A 16,728-nucleotide genomic window follows, 5' to 3' on the forward strand; every position below is an offset into this window, starting at 1 on the left:
GAGCCATCTGTTCAGCGCTATCCTTGAGTCCTCTCCTTTCCCCCCAGGGACTGCAGCTCAGCCTTTCACCGCCTCACACTGAAGTCCCGAAGGTCTCTTATCTGCTATCTAATACTTCCCCCTCCTCTTGCCTCTCTCTTTTTCCTGAGGACCCAACTGATCTCAGTAACTCCACTAATCCATAACCCAAGCTAGAACTGCCTCCCGCCAGTTCATTATCCTTGCAATCTCTCCTCCCTCTCATTCTCCAGAGCCAGCCACTCACCAAGATGCTACCTTTTGCAGCACCTGCAAGGCTCCCAAGCACTAGCACCTGAGCTGAGTCCAAGCCCTTCTGAAGAAGGGCAGCCCTGTGCTGCAGGGCCTCCAAGGAGCATATCTAGGCCCTGGATGTTCCCACTGAGGCAGCTTTCAAGTTTCAGGGGAGTGGGGAGCATTCATTCACAGGCTGAAGAACAGGTAGGCCCAGGGGAGCAGGCCAGAAGAGGTTAGTATAAGGGAACACAGAGGGGATAGGGCTCCAGTAAGAGAGACGCATGTAACAACAGGCCAAAAGAGCTGCCTCATTACCCACAGGAATCTCACAAACAACTGTACGATGCTTCAGCCCAAGGCCCTGCCACCCTACAAGCTAAAGAAGGGGTTTGGCTCTCTCTGACTCACCCTCAGTCAGAAGTGTCTGTATCCTCTGCTGACCCAATCCCCAGTTACCCAACACCCACACCCCAGGCCTATCAGCCACAAAAATGGGACTCCTTTCTGAGAACCCTATAAGCCTCTGGGGGGAGGCACCTTTCTTTATCACAAGTATTACCCCAAAGTATAACTGTCGGGGAAGGAGGGAGTCAAGGTTTCCAATCATCAGGCCCTAGACTACCAGCCCTAACATGGTCTCCATGTGTAGGCTTAAGAGAGGCTAGGTAAACAGCTCTGAACCCCACCAGGCTCTCCAATAGACCTGGGGTTCTAAGTGCTTAGCTTCCTGTTAAAACAGTGAACTTGGCAAATTAAACATTGTGAGTTTCTACCACCACCAGTCCACAACCCCAGACCTGCTGGATGTCAGGAACATTAGAGGGCCTCCTGGCTAATTTGGAGAGAGGCAGCTTTTGTCTGCTTTGGTGCCAGCTGCTGGTTCGGGCTGTTGGTGCATAGAGAAAGGCGCCAAGGGAGGGTGAATGTGGGTCAGAGGAGGGATGCTGCTGGGCCTAGATGGAGGTCACCTAATCTAGTGATTTTCAAACTTGCTATTTTTATGAGGTTTTTTTTTAAGCTAGAGGAGCCTCTGTTCAAAGAATTTCTGACCCAGAAATGCAGCGTGGAGGCAGGCTGGGCTGGTCACTTTTCTCTGCAGATAGCTGGCACCATGAGGTGCCCACTGGAAAATGATGGCCCTGGTCCAGCTGATCTCAAACTCTAGTGTTGGGATAGCTCAGGAGATGTTTCTAGGAGCCCATTAAGGCTTGTTAATAGGACCAACTGGGATAGACCTGGAACGGCACTGTTTCTTTTTCTTTTTTTAAAGACTTATACTTCATACTGATTTGAAGAAGCCCCAACCCCACCCCCTGCCTCCCCATTGGCCAAATCTGGGGCAATCTGAGTATCCAAATAAACTAAAACTAACACACACACCAAGATAAAGAAAGGAACAAAGAGGAGCTCCTCGCAGGAAAATACTAAAGCAAAAATGCAGAAGGAATTATGAAATTAAATTATCACCAGTCAGTAACCATGACAGGAAAAATTCATTCTGTCAATAATCCTCAGTGGGTCCTGAAGCAGTTGATGAACGTTTGATAGAAACAGCACGTTTTCCTAGTCTCCAAGCACCTCCACAGGGCTCTGACTAACAGCAAAGGGCAGCCTAGTAACTTAGCTGTGGAGAAATCCAGCTGACAACACCAAGCAATGACTGATCACTGCTCACATCACCAGCAATGAGTCAAACTGAGTCAAACCGACTTCATGTGATTCCCCAGGGAAGACACCTAAGGCCACATGGCTCTGGTAGTAAGTGTTGCTGAGGAAAATGCCTGACCTGAATCTGATCATGAAGAAGCATCAAACAAACACAAATTAAAAGCAGTTCTGTAAAATAAGGAGCCTCAAAGCGAAACAGTTTGTGGGATTTAAAAAAGAAGAGGAAGAGGAGGAAGCAAAGTGGGAGGTGGGAAAAGAGGGGGAGGAGGGAGAAAGGGCAGGAGGAGGAAGAGGAGGAGGAAGGAGAGAAGGGAGGAGGAGGGGAAGGAGAACAGCAGCTGCAGACAAAACATTGAAGACAACAAGCAAGTCTGTGGCCCCAGTAGAGATTTTCAGTATGATTCATCTCACACGCAGCTTGTTCAACTGCACGGGCAGCTTCAAGCAACACCTGCAAGCCCAGGTAAGACGGCCTAGGCACCCACAGCTGCAGCCCACCCCCAACTTCTCAAATGGTGGGGAAGCAGAAGCCTGTCACCTCCCTGGCTTACAAGTTCACTTCAGACACCACTTTCTCTCTGCCATCAAAGATGAAGCCACCCACTCACAGGACGACGACGCAGGGCTGACACTGCCGTGGTGTTCTGTGCCTGATAATCCTCTGAAAATGTAAGTCCAGGCAAACTTCTATAAACAGAATCCTCTTACAATCCCCCAAGAGCACGAGAGAGCCTCAGTACACAAATGTGGAGGATCTGACCAGTTTACAGCACCTCTGAGGGGGCCAGTGTGCTGTGCCCCCAGAACTCAGGAAGACTAGACTAGGCCCTGTGCCCACTTTGAAATTCTCCAATGGGAGCTATAGGACCAAGACCTCCCTAGATCAGCAAGGCTGAAGACAACCTGCCTAGCATCCCCTTGGCGCCCAGGCTAGCTCAGCAAGTGCCTTGGAGTGAGATGGCTTTGTTGTGGGAGAGGACAGACAGTTCAGGACTTGTTTCTACATGATCAGGGCACTGCTCCATGCAGGAATCCCGAACAACACATGACAGACAACCCCAACGCAGAGCTGGACCTGACTGGGAGACTCAAGACAGGATTCCCTCTCCTAAACGCAGCAAGTAGGCACTGGAGGGTAGGAAGCAGGTCAGGAAATGCTCCACACACCAGCTGGCTTAGATGTGAAGTGGATGAGGGCACCACATCTAAGGGGCAGGCACAGGTTTGAGAGCAAGGGTACTGCCTCTGACATGCTGCAATCCAACCTAGTAGCAGACAACAGTCTCATGGACCCACACTCCCCCTCCAGTGCATTTTATCAGCAGAGGCTCCCACAGGCCCCCATCTCTAGGATGGGCCCTGTCCACAGTATCAAGACAGTATACTGCCGCCACCTTTGCAGGGCCAATGGTCAGGAGGAGAGCAGTCCTAAATACTTACAGATACTCTTGGTAAACAATCGACCCACTCTGGAGAAGAAATAAACTTTGCTCCAATAAGTGGGTCTCGGCTGGCCACTAAGGGAGCTCCACAAAGCTGGAAGGATTTGACCAGCATGCCTAATAGGGATTTAAAGTGTTCTCTTTGTATGGGTTGCCCCTCCCTTCGCCTCCCCTTCTTTAACACAAAGAAACTACATAAGAGAATTTTGAATCATACATATTTACTCCTAACCTCAACATTTTTTTTAACAAGTGGAAGGCATATAAAAATTATGGTTCTGAGATGTTTAAAAATGTTTGTATCCAAAGTTGCATGTACTATGTTTTAAGACAGAGTCCACTGTCCCCTCCCAAGATGGCATTCTGGAGAATTTCTCCAATCCTTTGGAGAAATTCAAGCAGGACACTTTCCAGCCCAGGGCAAAGTCTGGCTCTGGGCCTCCTCCTGCATGCAAAGCAAAGAGCCTGGGGGGGAAGGAAAAGATTTATAAAACTAAAAACAAGCAAACAAAAATCTGCCATTAGAAGCTATGAAAAGTGAAGCCTAGGGGGGGGGGGGGGCAAATAAAGCTAGTACGCAAAAAAGGAACAGGGAGGGGTTTCTTTAAAACTAGTAATCAATGGTGGGAAACTGATGACAGGACAGAGAGGAATCTGAGGGCAGAGAGTGAGGATAGGGTTAGCAGATCAGATCCTAAAACAGCCCAGAAAGCAGGAAGGAGGGGACAGCAGAGGGACAGGTAGGGCAGGGTCTCCTCCCCTCCCAGGGATGATGTGCGCCCCTGCCCCCAGCCTATGACCAGAATGAAGAGGCTTGTAAGTGGTGCTAGTACAATCAGTAGGACCACCTCAAGCATTTTCTTCCAAAAAAAAAAGTAAACTGCAGTCTCTCTTCTGTGCTGTTTACTTGAACTTCGACATACACCAAAGTATCTTTATATAGAATGTTTTGTGCCTCCCTAAAATGCAAACCATACCTACAGCCTGATTCTGATTCTGTCCTCCAGCTGGCAGGGGCTGAGGACGACAGATGGGGTGGGCTAAGTGGCACCAGATGGCCCATGGGGGGTTACGATTACCCCCTCAGCTCTCTGCCCTAAAGACGTCACTAGCAGCTTTGGAGCCAAGGGGGCTTCCTCAGTGTCTGCTCTACCTCCAGGACACCCCAGAACCCCAAACACCTATTATATACTGCATACCGGGGGAAAGGAGACACAGAGCTGGAGCTCCAGGCCTGTGAAAAGCCTATGACTTTACAAAGGCCAGAGGGTAGACTGCAAAACCACAAAACACTGAGCAAAGTGTGAAAATAACAGGGGCAGGTGTCTGGGCCAGTGCTTCTCAAACTTGAAAGTGCATGTGAAGTGCCTAGGAATCTTTTTAAAACAGACTCTGCTTAACTGGTCTAGTGGAAAGCCTCCCCACCCCCAAGATTCTGCATGGCCAACAGCTCCCAAATGATGCGGGTGCTGATGCTGATGGGGTGGCACTTCTGAAGAGGATAAGAGGCCTGAGAAAGCCACGACAGGGATGCTCAGGGGGAAATCACCATCAGGGGACACATGCCTTCACTGTGTGTTGATCTGCAGGAATGTACTCAGCTTTCCTGGGGGAAACACTTCAATTATGGGATTTGTTCAGTATTTAGTGCATCCTGCTGGACTATCATAGGGTCATTTTTGTATGTTTGTTTAGGAGGGGCTAAGGATGGAACCCAGGGACTCCTGCAAGCTAGGTAAGCCATATACCACTGAGCCACAGCCCAAGGCCATCACAGGTTTTTATTCCCATTTCGCATCTGTGAAAGCTACTCTAACCAAATGAGTGATGCCTGCCTCCTGTGGGTCCCTTGGACTTCTTCCAAGCAGGCCTCCAGTGATCCAGTGATGGAGTAGATACACAGCAAGGGCAGTCACACAGGTTGTACCCTCCTGCCCTTTTGAGTAAATAGTAGGGCAGCAGGCAGGGCTAGGTAGGGGAAGCAGGCAAACAGGGCTGGTTAGGGCTGGGGACCAGGGGACAAGGCTGGGTGGGGAAAGCAAAGATCCCAGCCTGAAAGGTGCCAAGGAACATCTGAACATTTTGCCTTCTGCTAACAAAACAGACACAAAATTTACACACACACACACACACACACACACACACACACACACACACACACACACAGAGAGAAAAGGAGAGATATATAGAATATCTCTACCTTTGTTTGTTTGTTTTGTTTTTACTTTAGCAGCCTGGTCTCACTTTGGTGGGTGGTAAATAAGCTTTATCTTCTTCCCAGATCCAATGTCACAGGGAAGGGCTACTCCAAAAGACATGGGTAATGTGGCATAACCAAGAAGAATTAAGTCAAGGTCCACCCAAGACTTCACCCAGGAGCTGCTGTTTCCCATCCTCTGGAGAATCCCTAAGGACAGACTGGGTGGCAGTGTGTGTTGGGGCTCAGGGAAGTGGAGTTTCAGTGGGAAACCAGGAACCCTCAGGGTCACCACCGTCAGAAACCTGGGGACGAAATGCCAGGCAGAGGGAGGGCCCTTTGTTTACCCCATTTATCTGAAGATATTTTCTTCCAAAACATCCTGATCTAAGAAGAGAGGTTCAAGGTAGTGATCTACCCTTTTGAGTTAGACTCACCGAAGGAGGTCACAGCTAAAACCTTTCTCAAGTTTATATGAACAACTTCCTCCCTTATCCAGTCAGAGACTGTCATCCAGAGACATGAACTGGCAAGGTCTCCCAGCCAGACAGTGCACTAGCAGGATTCAAACCCTGGCCTCTAGCTCCCTGTGTTTTTGTCCTGAGCATCAGACAACCTGGTCTATGACCTTTCCAGGTATCACTTGGATACAGCCGCCCCCCCAAAATGACAGCTGTATTCCACGCAGGTAACAGTGAACTCTGGCCCTTTCTGGTCTGAATCTTGTGGCTGCTGTATCTGCTGAAATGAGGACAGTCCAACATGCAAGCTTCTGGGGCTGAGACTGGCCCCAAATCTGTAAGAAGTGGCTGACAAGTATCATGTCTGATGGCCAACCGGGCTGATCTGAAGATGGTAATTTCTGAAAGGGTCAAAGAAAACATTCTGTAGAAAAACAGGCCTACATTTCAAAGCGTAGTAGCTCTGACAGATCCCAGTGCAGTTTAGAGGCAACAGAAATGGTTGGGGCAGGCGCACACCTCCAGAGACACATGTCTGACCCTGGGGTAGAGGCCCCAACCCCCACCCCACCCCACTGTGACCATACAGGTCTGAAAACAGCCTTCCAAAGAGAATGCTCCTTTTGATTACCAAAAACTGGGAAGGCAGAAAAGAGAGACACTGAGAGGTGAAAAGGCAGGGCTGTTCCCTACCCTCCCCAACCCCAGCTGGAGAAAAATCATTACAACCATAATGAACTCCATTTCTGGGCCACCCTGCCACTGAGGGCCAGGAGCTCTTCCAAGGGGACTTCAGCAGTAACCACACTATATGTCAGGAATGGCTTTTTCTTCAGAATCAGGTAGCCAGTTCCCTGTTTCCCTTCAGTGAGCACAGACACAGACAAAAACACACAGACACACGTATGCATGCACACACAGCAGTGGCCAAAACCTGGTGAGCCCCGTCTTCACCATAGGAGTCACTATGTGATCTGGTAAGAAGGCTGACAAAACAAAGGGAAGCTCAGTTTCAATGGAGATGGAGGGACAGTCGGGGGGGGGGGCTGCCAAGCCTTGTCTCTGCGGGCAGACAAGACTTCGCTGTGAAGGCTTCCACTGGTGCAGTGCACACACTGCCTGCTGCCCGCCTTCAATTCAAGAGCCCAGAGACAGCAGAACAAAGGAGAAGCGCTGTGGCTCAGGCAGCGGGGGTGGCTGCAGGCCGGGCTGCTGGGAGCACAGGCTTTTCTGCAGCTGAGAGCTCAAAGATGGACCAGGGACACTGGGTGGTAAGCACAAAGCGTGGGGCGGGGGGGGGGGGTTACAAGACTGAGAGCAGCCCAGCCACGTGCCTGGCCCCCACCCAAGGGTGCAGCTGGGTTGGGAGGGCTCCTGTGGAACAGGCTTCCCAAGGTGGTGGGCAGGAGGCTGACAGGCTGGACCAGGCATCCTGTTCCTTCCCAGCTGTTTGGACCTTTATCCAGGGGCTCCAAACAAAGCAGAGGTCACCAAAGGAGAAAGATCTTAACAGGGGTGCCCACAGTAGAAAAAGCAGGCACAGGGAAAGGGTGGGGCCAGAATCTGAGAACTCGGAGGGCCCAGTGACTAGGGGTTGTCAGCAACGGACCTCCACTAAACACAGTGTGTTCTAGCATCCAGCAACAATAGGAGCCCTGGCCCCTCCCTCTCCTCCTTTCCCAATCCCCTTCCCCGCAAAATCCACAATGGGAGGCATCAGGAAACCAGGGCAGAGCCCATGAATAGCTCCACTGTCAGTCCCTAGGCCCCGCCTCCTTGGCCCCACAGGTCAAGCCTTGCTGCCACCAGCCACAATAGAAACCTCTGTGCTAGGAGAGCCCAGGTCCCAACAACAGAGCTGAGCCATGGGGAGCTCTGAGCTTCTCGTGGGGACTACACATGACTGCAGTGCTTAGGAGTCCTCTACATGGGAGGTTGGGAGGGCTAATGCAGGGGCACAGGCCACAAACCACCAGGCCAGGATCTAGAGAGGAGGCTATGTGCCCACCAGCTGTAAAATCACCGTTTCCTGTCCTGTCGTACCCTTGTATGGGGCAGCCACGGCCTCACAGGGAAGGGCTATGTATGCCCATCCATCTCAAGGGCACACAGTGTCTACAGGGTCAAGGAAATTGCCATAGAGCTCCTAAGACTGAGCAGCCTATGCCTCCTCTCATAATCCTCCCTCCTTCCCTAACCCATCTCACGAAGAAAAAAGTGGTCTGTTTCTACTCAAAAGGGCCTGCTCCAAAGGAAAAGCCATCATTTACCCAGGTGCCTTTTATGCAGGCTTTTACAAGCAGTGCCCTGACAGTCACACCCACCACAGAGCAGACAGAATACGAGGCTTCCACAACAGCAGAAGGTCCAGGGAGGCCTGATCCTCAGGCTAACTCCTAGACCTGGAATTAGACCAGCTCCAGCTTGTTTTTCACACCACCCAAGGCCTAGGCAGCTCAAACCCACGGTATAAGAAGCCATATGTCCCTGGGTACCCTACCCTACTTCACCCCAGCTTCCTGCTCACACTCCGAATCACACTTCTGGGTGAAAAGGCCTCATGGCCACAGGGCACAGGCAGAACAGGATGGGACTAGCACACAGCCCCCCTGCCTACTCTGGGCAACTCTGACCACAGAACTCTAAGACCCCTCCTGCAGCAAATCTTGGAAACATCTCTTCCTCTTGGAACAAAACAGCCCTGTTTCTTTCCTGATGATCCCCCATAGAGGCTTCACCTCTAGGCCAGCCAACCTTCTCAGACCCCCCAGCAAAAAGGCACCAAGAAACCTGGCCTGTGAAAGAAGCAACTGAAAGCAACCTCAGTGTCCATCAACAGGGGGCTGGAGCAGTGAGTCAAGGTCCACTATGAAGCAAAATGCCCTGCTCCTGTCAAAAAGTATGGTCTAAAGTATGTGTGCTGAAATGAAGCAATCCCAGGATACAGTCAAGAGCCATCAGCAAGTGCACAGCAGTGTAATCAGTATACCACACCACCGTGGGAAAAGCAGCCAAAGAGTCTGCCACGGTTCACTAGGCTCTGAACACCTGGTGGTAGAGGCCTTAGGGGAGGGCAACTGAAGAGGTCATGACAGAACGATGAATTTCTCTTTGTTCTGTGTTCTTTATGTATATATTTTTTTAAAAATTAAAGTTAAACTGAATTCAACATATTTAAAATGCCTAAAGTTTGTGTCTAGAGATAGCAAAAATTTTACTACAGTCAGGTATAGTTACACATGCCTATAATCCCAATGCTTAGGAGACTGAGACAATAGGGTAAGTTCAGAGTCAGCCTGGGCTATGTAGTGAGGTCTTGTTTCAAGAAAAAAAGAAAGAAAATTTCATGAATAGCTCTCCGCAGGCAGCATCTGGCATCTCCCAAGAACTAGGAGTAGAGGGGGAGGGAGGAGGACAACACCAAGGAGGCCAGGGGAGGGGAGTGCCAGTCTCTGAAGCAACTCAGCTCCCCACTTACAACTCCACCCCAAGCACCAAAATAGAAAGTTTTCCTATGAAAGAAAAGCAAGAACAGATTCTGATAATGACAGAAAGAAAATTGAAGTTATTCCACACCAAGGACCACCTGGTCCAGGCAACCTGTGTGTCTGTCTGTCTATCTGTCACAAAAGGAGAAAGAGAGGGTGCCTAGAGTAGGGAGGCTGAAACCCAGGCATCTAGCAGGCACCCTTCTCCTGGGGCCTCCCAAGCTGCCAGCAAGGCACCAAGTCCTGGTGTTATGAGCCCATCCCCATTTCAGCAGCTAAAGAAAGCTATTTCAACAGATTTCTAGGCCTGGCCAAAATCCAAGGACAAGCTAAAAACAGTTTCTCCAAAATCTCAGCTCAAAACCCCAATCCCTTAGCCAGTAAGCTGCATGTACCTTTCACGCAGGAAATGGGAGCTACAGAATGGGACTGAGAGATGCATCTGTCTGCTTGCTCCTCCTTACGGGTTGCATGTGTTGTTTAAAAGCTCCTTTAGTGGGTGTGTCAATACTCTGCACTCAGAAGCACTGATGTATTTCCTTCATGTGATTTTGTCCCTAAGGAATAATACAAAAATCATCCCAGCTGCTCCTGCTGCTGAAGGGATGACACAATGGCCATTAGAGCCAGGAGGAGCCACAGTACTGGGGGAAAGACCTGAACAGCAGGGAGTGGTCCATGAGCACAACCCTTCCTGTGTACACAACTCCCACCCAGGGACAACATAGCTGGCACAATTTCTTAATGGCCTCAAGCTCACAGGGCACAGAGAATGGCGGCTAAAGAGGGACAGAGTATGCTGGGTTCCCCTATTCTCTAAGGTGCTCTCTTGACTGTGAAGTGCCCAACAAATGACCCCCAAATGAACACACACTCAGAGTCCTCATACCTAAGGACCAAGAACAAGTTCCTGCTCCCTTCAGGGCATACCTAGAACCCCACAACCCTTCATTAGACCAAGACCAGCCACTTTCCAGGGTCGTCTACCCCAGGGAGCACTGACTGTTCACAGCATATCCTGTTTCCACCACCACCCTACTGGTCTTCCCAGGGGGGAACTTCAAGGCTGTTTGAACCCAGAGGGGCTCTGCACAGAACCTGCCACCCACCAAGGGTACCCAGGCACACACCACTGCATTTCTGTCGTGGGCCTCCACAGCCCTGCTACCACTGACTCTTGACAAATGCCCCCACACACACCTTATCCTGTTTACACACTGCTTTTATGTCACAGGAAGCAGCTAGGACAGCAAGAGACAATGACTATGGAGGCAGGATGGCTGCAAAGAACAGGCCATGATCTCTATTCTTCCTCTGCAAGGACAGACAAGGCCACAGGGCTTTCCCCTCGGGAAGGTGAGTAAGCCCCTACCTGCAGTCCACAGGTTTTCCTTTATAGCAGCAGGCAGCCTGGTTCCTATGAAACTAGATGAGATAAGAGCAGCTTCAGGAGGAAACAAACCAAGAGGTCACCTGTGCCAGAAGACAGAGCTGAAAAGAACAGAGGCAGACAGAGAAGCCCCACTCTTGGAGAAGGAGGTGAATTAAATACAGGGACCTCTAGGTTTCAGGTGGGATGGAGCTGCTGTGGCACTCCTTGTAGCGCTCCCATGAGAAGGCAGGAACATGCAGTCCAGGAAAAAAGTCCAGGCCGAAGCAAAGGAAGGGATCACCTACCTCACCCCGCAGGCCCAGAGCAGACTAATGAAGACCATCCTAGGCTGGTGGGAGGGAGCAGCAGAGCTGTCAGACTGGTTTGCTTTGGACTAAAAGAGCAGAAGGCCCAAGGCTCAGTAGCAGTTGCAGCTGACTGGCTGTGATCTGACAGCCAAGAGATCATCCAGTTAGTGCAAGAAGGTTTAGCAGTGGGGGCTGCAGGGATGCAAGGCCACAAGTCCATGCTATGCCCTTAGGCACAGAGGGGAGGGTCAGCAGATGGACAGGGAGGAAGATTAGACAAAAGGACTCAGCAGATGTTGAAACAAAAGGACCAAGGTGTCTTGAAATGACCCTTTAATTCATAAGCTATACTGACAGTGTCAAAGAGAACAGCACCACTCCTGACAGGTGGAGACGGGGCAGGGACAGGCAGGCACTGGGCGAGGCCAAGGCAATAACTTCTCACAGACTGAACACAGGAGACTATATGATACAGGATACTGACAAGGATTCTGTCCTTTATCCAACTTTAATCAGGTCCTCTGAGCCCTCTGTTAAATTAGCTCTGACCTTAAACTTCAGTCTCTATACTTAGTGGAGAATTTTAGCAAGAGTCCTACTAAGTCTGTTTATCTGTGGCTCTAATCAAATTGCTTATCATCCTCTCGCCCCACAGGGAAAAAAAAAAAAAAAATCAGGGCACCTGGCTCGCCTTCAGGAAGAATTCTGTCAGGTCCATTCAGCTAAAAAAGTCCCTATCTTCAGAAATTCTCCAGGATCCTGGCACATTGCTCGTTGGCTCTAAGTTCCCATTTTTCTTTGTTTTTTGGAGTGGAGCCCAGTCTCTCTATCCTTCTTAAAAACCCACTGCAACAGGCTTGTATAGTCTGCATTAACATTTCAACAAGTGCCAGAATAATTTTTTCTTTAACCACACAAAGTTCCTCAAATCTTCTTGGCCTCATCACTCTTACTCTGCACCCAGACTATCACCTACACTTGCTCTGGACTTGGTCACCTTCTACAGTCCTGGGGAACAGACTGACTGGCCCAGGGGTGAAGAGCTGCTAAACTGCAGGCTGGTCAGGGAGAAGTGACAATTATCACTCTGGGCCTCTCCTTGGAAGGGCCAATGGGAAGTAAAGGAGCCTGGAGCACAGTTGGATACCACCAAGACTGGGACTCCCACCCTCCAGATGCTGAAGTGTATAGCAGTTTTCAGGATCAGGTTGCTCCTTCCTGAGAGGCCAAATCTGAAGCCAAAGTAGCTGTTTTCCTTACCCTCTGATGCTTTGAAAGAGACCCTGCCTGGGGACTGCATGTCCTTGAATATGCAGAACTCTTTTCTCCGCCATGCTAGCCTCAGATACCTACAAAAGAGGTTTCAGAGGATCCCTGCTCGCATTCCCTTCTAGCTGCCCTGAGGACCCTCTCTTGGATATCAAAGCTATGAGTTCCTCAAAACCTGTTTTTGAATGTTCATTGGGCCCTGGAGCATATATGATCACAGGCTCAACAGCTGGGACACACAGCCAGGGAAAATCCAGAAAGATTCACCAGCCTTTGACCTGGCTCCTCCCGAATCTTACCTACCTCCTCAACTCTGCAAGATGACTACAAACACAGGCTCTTGGAGACACCAGGAACTCAACTCCCACCAGCAACCACTTAAGACAACTGCTCTGGTCCTCAGTCACCCAGTATAGGCCATAAGAGCACAAGGAGGGGAAGCTATCTAGCTGGTAGATACAGACACTAAGCCTTTTCCTGGCTGCTCAAAGACGGAGGCAGGACGGATCTCAAGAGGTGAGGATTTCAATTCCAGCTTGTCCAGGCCCACTTACTTTGATTACCAGGCCTATTACCTCCTAAGAGGAAAACCACAGCTCTGCCCAGTCCCACCCAGCTCCACCCAACACCCAAGGGTGGAGGAAGTAGGGTTCCCAGAATCAGCTGTAAGTGAACACTTACAGAGAACTGCCAGAAAGATAGCAGCTGTCCCCACAGTGTCAGACCCAACTTGGGGGGGCATGGGACCTAGCTCCTCAAACCTAAAGTGTGTACCCGATTCTCAGCAAGCAAGACAGAAAGGGCAGCAGACCCAATTCTGCTGGCTTTACAGATTAGAAAATATGAAGCTTCGGTTTAGGTTACACAGCTAGTAATTAGATATCAGTCGAAAGTCTTACAGTCCATCTGCACGCTGGACAGGGCAGGCACCTTCATGCCGAGCGGGCAGAAGCACTGACTGCCGCCACTGGCCAGGACCTGTGCTGAACCAAGGCAACTGCTTGCTCTGCTGAACTAAGAACATACATGGTAACAGGAGAAAGTGAAACCCTACTCTGACGCAGAGACAGATCACTGTTGTAATATAAGGTAAAGCAAACCAAAGTTGCCATTCACCAGGCCAAAGACTCTCAAAACGCCCATCATGGTCCATGCAGCTTCCTGGGGACTGGCGACCAATCAAAAGTGTGAGGACTGCTACTGACCATCATCACTCCTCCCACTATTACACAGGTGAGAAAATAGAGGCCCTGAAAAAGCAGCACTTATTCCCCAAACGATGGGACAGAAAAACATAAGGTCCCCTTCCCCCTACTGCAGCCCACTGGCCCTGCAGGATGTGCATGCGGGTGACAGAGCAAAAAAGCAAGAATCACAATGTGGCTAGAGAAATGCAATTAGCATTCTGTAGAAGCCCTCCAGTCACCCTACCAAGCCACCACGCTGTTCCGCGCCCCCGGCCTTACAGACTGAGTCAAGAAGTGGTAGGGCAACTAGGGGCACCTCTACCTGTTCCTGCTTCTAGGAAAAGTTACATCACATCCAGGCGAGGGTGGGAAGTGTGACGTGTCCAAGGGTTCACAGGCCACAGTGGCAGGGTGGTGGAGCCTGCTTTCTTTCCCACGGGTGCTATTATTTCTCTTTAAAGGTCACTAAAACTCAACAGCAGGAAATAGGGATTGTCACCTCCATTCACAGCCTCTAGATTGGGACTTCCTGAGCATGCTTAGCAAGAAACCCTGACCAAGAATTGGGGTGCATAAAACAACCAATGAATTAATAAACATGCAAAAAACACATAGGAGTTCAAGTAACTAATTCCTCCAGGGTCAGAAGACAGAGGAGCAAGCGGCCTTCAGAGACCACCTCTCCCTATCCTACTGTGCATTCCTATTTACCATACCTCTAACATTCTAATGTGGCAGTTGGATCCATCTTCAGCCTAAATAGCACTTCTTTGACTAATTCCTATCAGTGTTCTTGGTGGCACAGAAAATGAAACTAGGACCCAGAACTTGGGAAGAAGTCACAGAAAAGAGCACAGTGGCAGGCAAGTGAGTGAAGTTATTCACCAAATGTTTCTGATCGCCTCTCCACCCAGAAGGTGAATTTGGCCATGTGACTTGTTGCAGCCAATGAAATGCCACTTCCCCACCAGAGGCTTTAAGAGTCAGGGAAAGAATCATAAGGCTCTGTCCAAGTAGCCAAGGATATGAAGGAGCATAGGTCCTACAGTGACGGTAACATAAAGCAGATCTGTGATGGATACATAGGCTGAGCAAGAAATAAACCATTCTGCTGCTTTAAGCCACCCAAGTTGGAGGTTTACTAACCACATCAAACCCTGATCTCTGCAGACAGGCAGTGACTCTCCAGCTGTACTTCCCATTCCCTGACCCTATGGGGGCAGAGGCTATGTTATCAATCAGACCAGCAGGGATTCAGGGGTGATCTTGAGTACTCAGACTATGCTAGGTAGGTGAGATACTTTGGAAGCTGGGCCACAAGGGCACCTGCACTGAAAGGACTCAGTAGTTTTGCCTCGTGCCAGGCTTATTCATGGTTTAAGCACCTCCAGGAGGAAGGCATTGTCTCGGTTAGAAGTGAGAAAATCCAACTCAGAGACCACAAGCACAGCACGCTCCCCCTTCTGTACCAGAGTTTTCTCATTTGTAAAATGGGGCAGTTAATATCTACCACACTGGGTTGTTTCAAGGATTAAACAACATAAGTAAAGCTGGGAGAGAGCTTGACATAAGTCTCAGGAAATACTAAGCCTCAATAAATTCACCATTATTCCGTGTTATTAGTTGTACGCTTGTCCATAAGTTCACAGGATTTTAAGCCAGCTAAGTGCTCCCAGGACTGACATAGTGGGATTTTTAGGCACTGCGAAAAGGAATTCTGTCTCGGAAGGTCAAAGCCCTGAGCACACGGTGGCCTACAGCAAGGCCCCAGGAAGTGGTTTGAGAATCCAGGACATCCCTGAAGCCTGGCCTCCTTGGTAACTTCACCTCACTTCCATGACCTGCAGGGCAGGCTCCTCCCATCCACACAAGGCATGGTTTTCCTCTTGACTCCACTCCCAAACATGGCAAGGGAGAAGCCTTTACCTGTCCTCAGAGCACAGCCATCCTGTTAAGAAAGGAGGGAGTCTTCCCAGAGCAGCCCCTTCCCCTCCCTTTTCCTTCTGAGGACAGTCACAAACCTCCACAGAATCAGCTGCTCAGACTGTTTGTCTGAATGAAGCAACTAAGCTTGGATCAAGTTAGTACCAACAAACACTACTGAGCACCTACTACGGGTCCAACATGAGTGCTAAGACCATGCAAGACCTACAGTTGTTCAAGGAGTGTGTTCTCAGGGGCACTATCTACAACAGCACATAGCACCCGGCAGTCTCTGAAACACTTCAGGCAGTCAAAGAAAAGGAGTCCAGAAATATAGAAAGGGGTATAGTAAGCCAGTCTCCAATTGACAGTGGAGTACAACAGTCACACAATGAAAAGGTAAAATCCATCTAGTGACCTGGGTTTCCAAGTCCTGCCCCCCCCCATTAGAAATCCTCAGAATGGAAAAGGGTGTGGGTGGCACACCACTATAACCACCACCACCCTCAGGAGACTGAGGCAGAGGATCATTGAGTCTAGCCTGGGTTACACAATGATACCCTCAGAATGGGACATAAAACTTGGGGACAGCTGAGGGAGGGACCAAAAGGTCTTGTGGGGTTTTAACACCAGAGTCTGGCCTGGATTCTGCGGGTTCCAGGAGGCATCCTGAAAGGAAGGGGTGTCTCTCCCAACCAGTGGACTAGAGGAAGGTGGCCGCTCCAGATTTCCTTTCACAAATAGGGAAGGGTGGCCCTAGCACTCTGCAGACACCAACTTCCACTCCCAGGTCAAGGGGCAGAGCAAAAACTAGGTTTAAGGCAGCTGACTCACACCTACCAGCCCTAGGAGCGACCTCCTAGAGGGCTGAGGAGACACCCCAAAGGCTCCAACCCAGTGTCCAGCACTCACTGTCCAGCACGTCCCTGTGACTCTAGGCACCAGGGTCCAAGGGCGGCCATGGAGCACTCACGACTGCTTAGCGGCCAGCGTCAGGCAGGCACCAGCTGAAGACTTTACTCCTGTGAGTACTGACGGCTTCCCATAGAAGACCTGAGTTTTGGTCCTAAAGACACGTGTTCCTGTGGTCCTGAGGCCGAAGTCCTCTCTCTCTCTCTTTCTCTCTCTCTCTCTCTCCTCTCTCTCCCCTCCCTCCTT

The 16,728-nt window shown here is 50.1% G+C and overlaps 1 protein-coding gene across 3 annotated transcripts in view; it reads right to left on the reverse strand.

Annotated features, from left to right (window-relative positions):
* The window catches only part of Tspan14 (tetraspanin 14), a 60,961-nt gene that overhangs the window by 43,338 nt on the left and 895 nt on the right, over positions 1-16,728 (reverse strand). The gene's annotated exons all lie outside the window — the stretch shown is intronic.

This window comes from Nannospalax galili, unplaced genomic scaffold, assembly GCF_000622305.1.
Source record: "Nannospalax galili isolate Female #2095 unplaced genomic scaffold, S.galili_v1.0 scaffold83, whole genome shotgun sequence".
NCBI classification, from domain to species: domain Eukaryota; kingdom Metazoa; phylum Chordata; class Mammalia; order Rodentia; family Spalacidae; genus Nannospalax; species Nannospalax galili.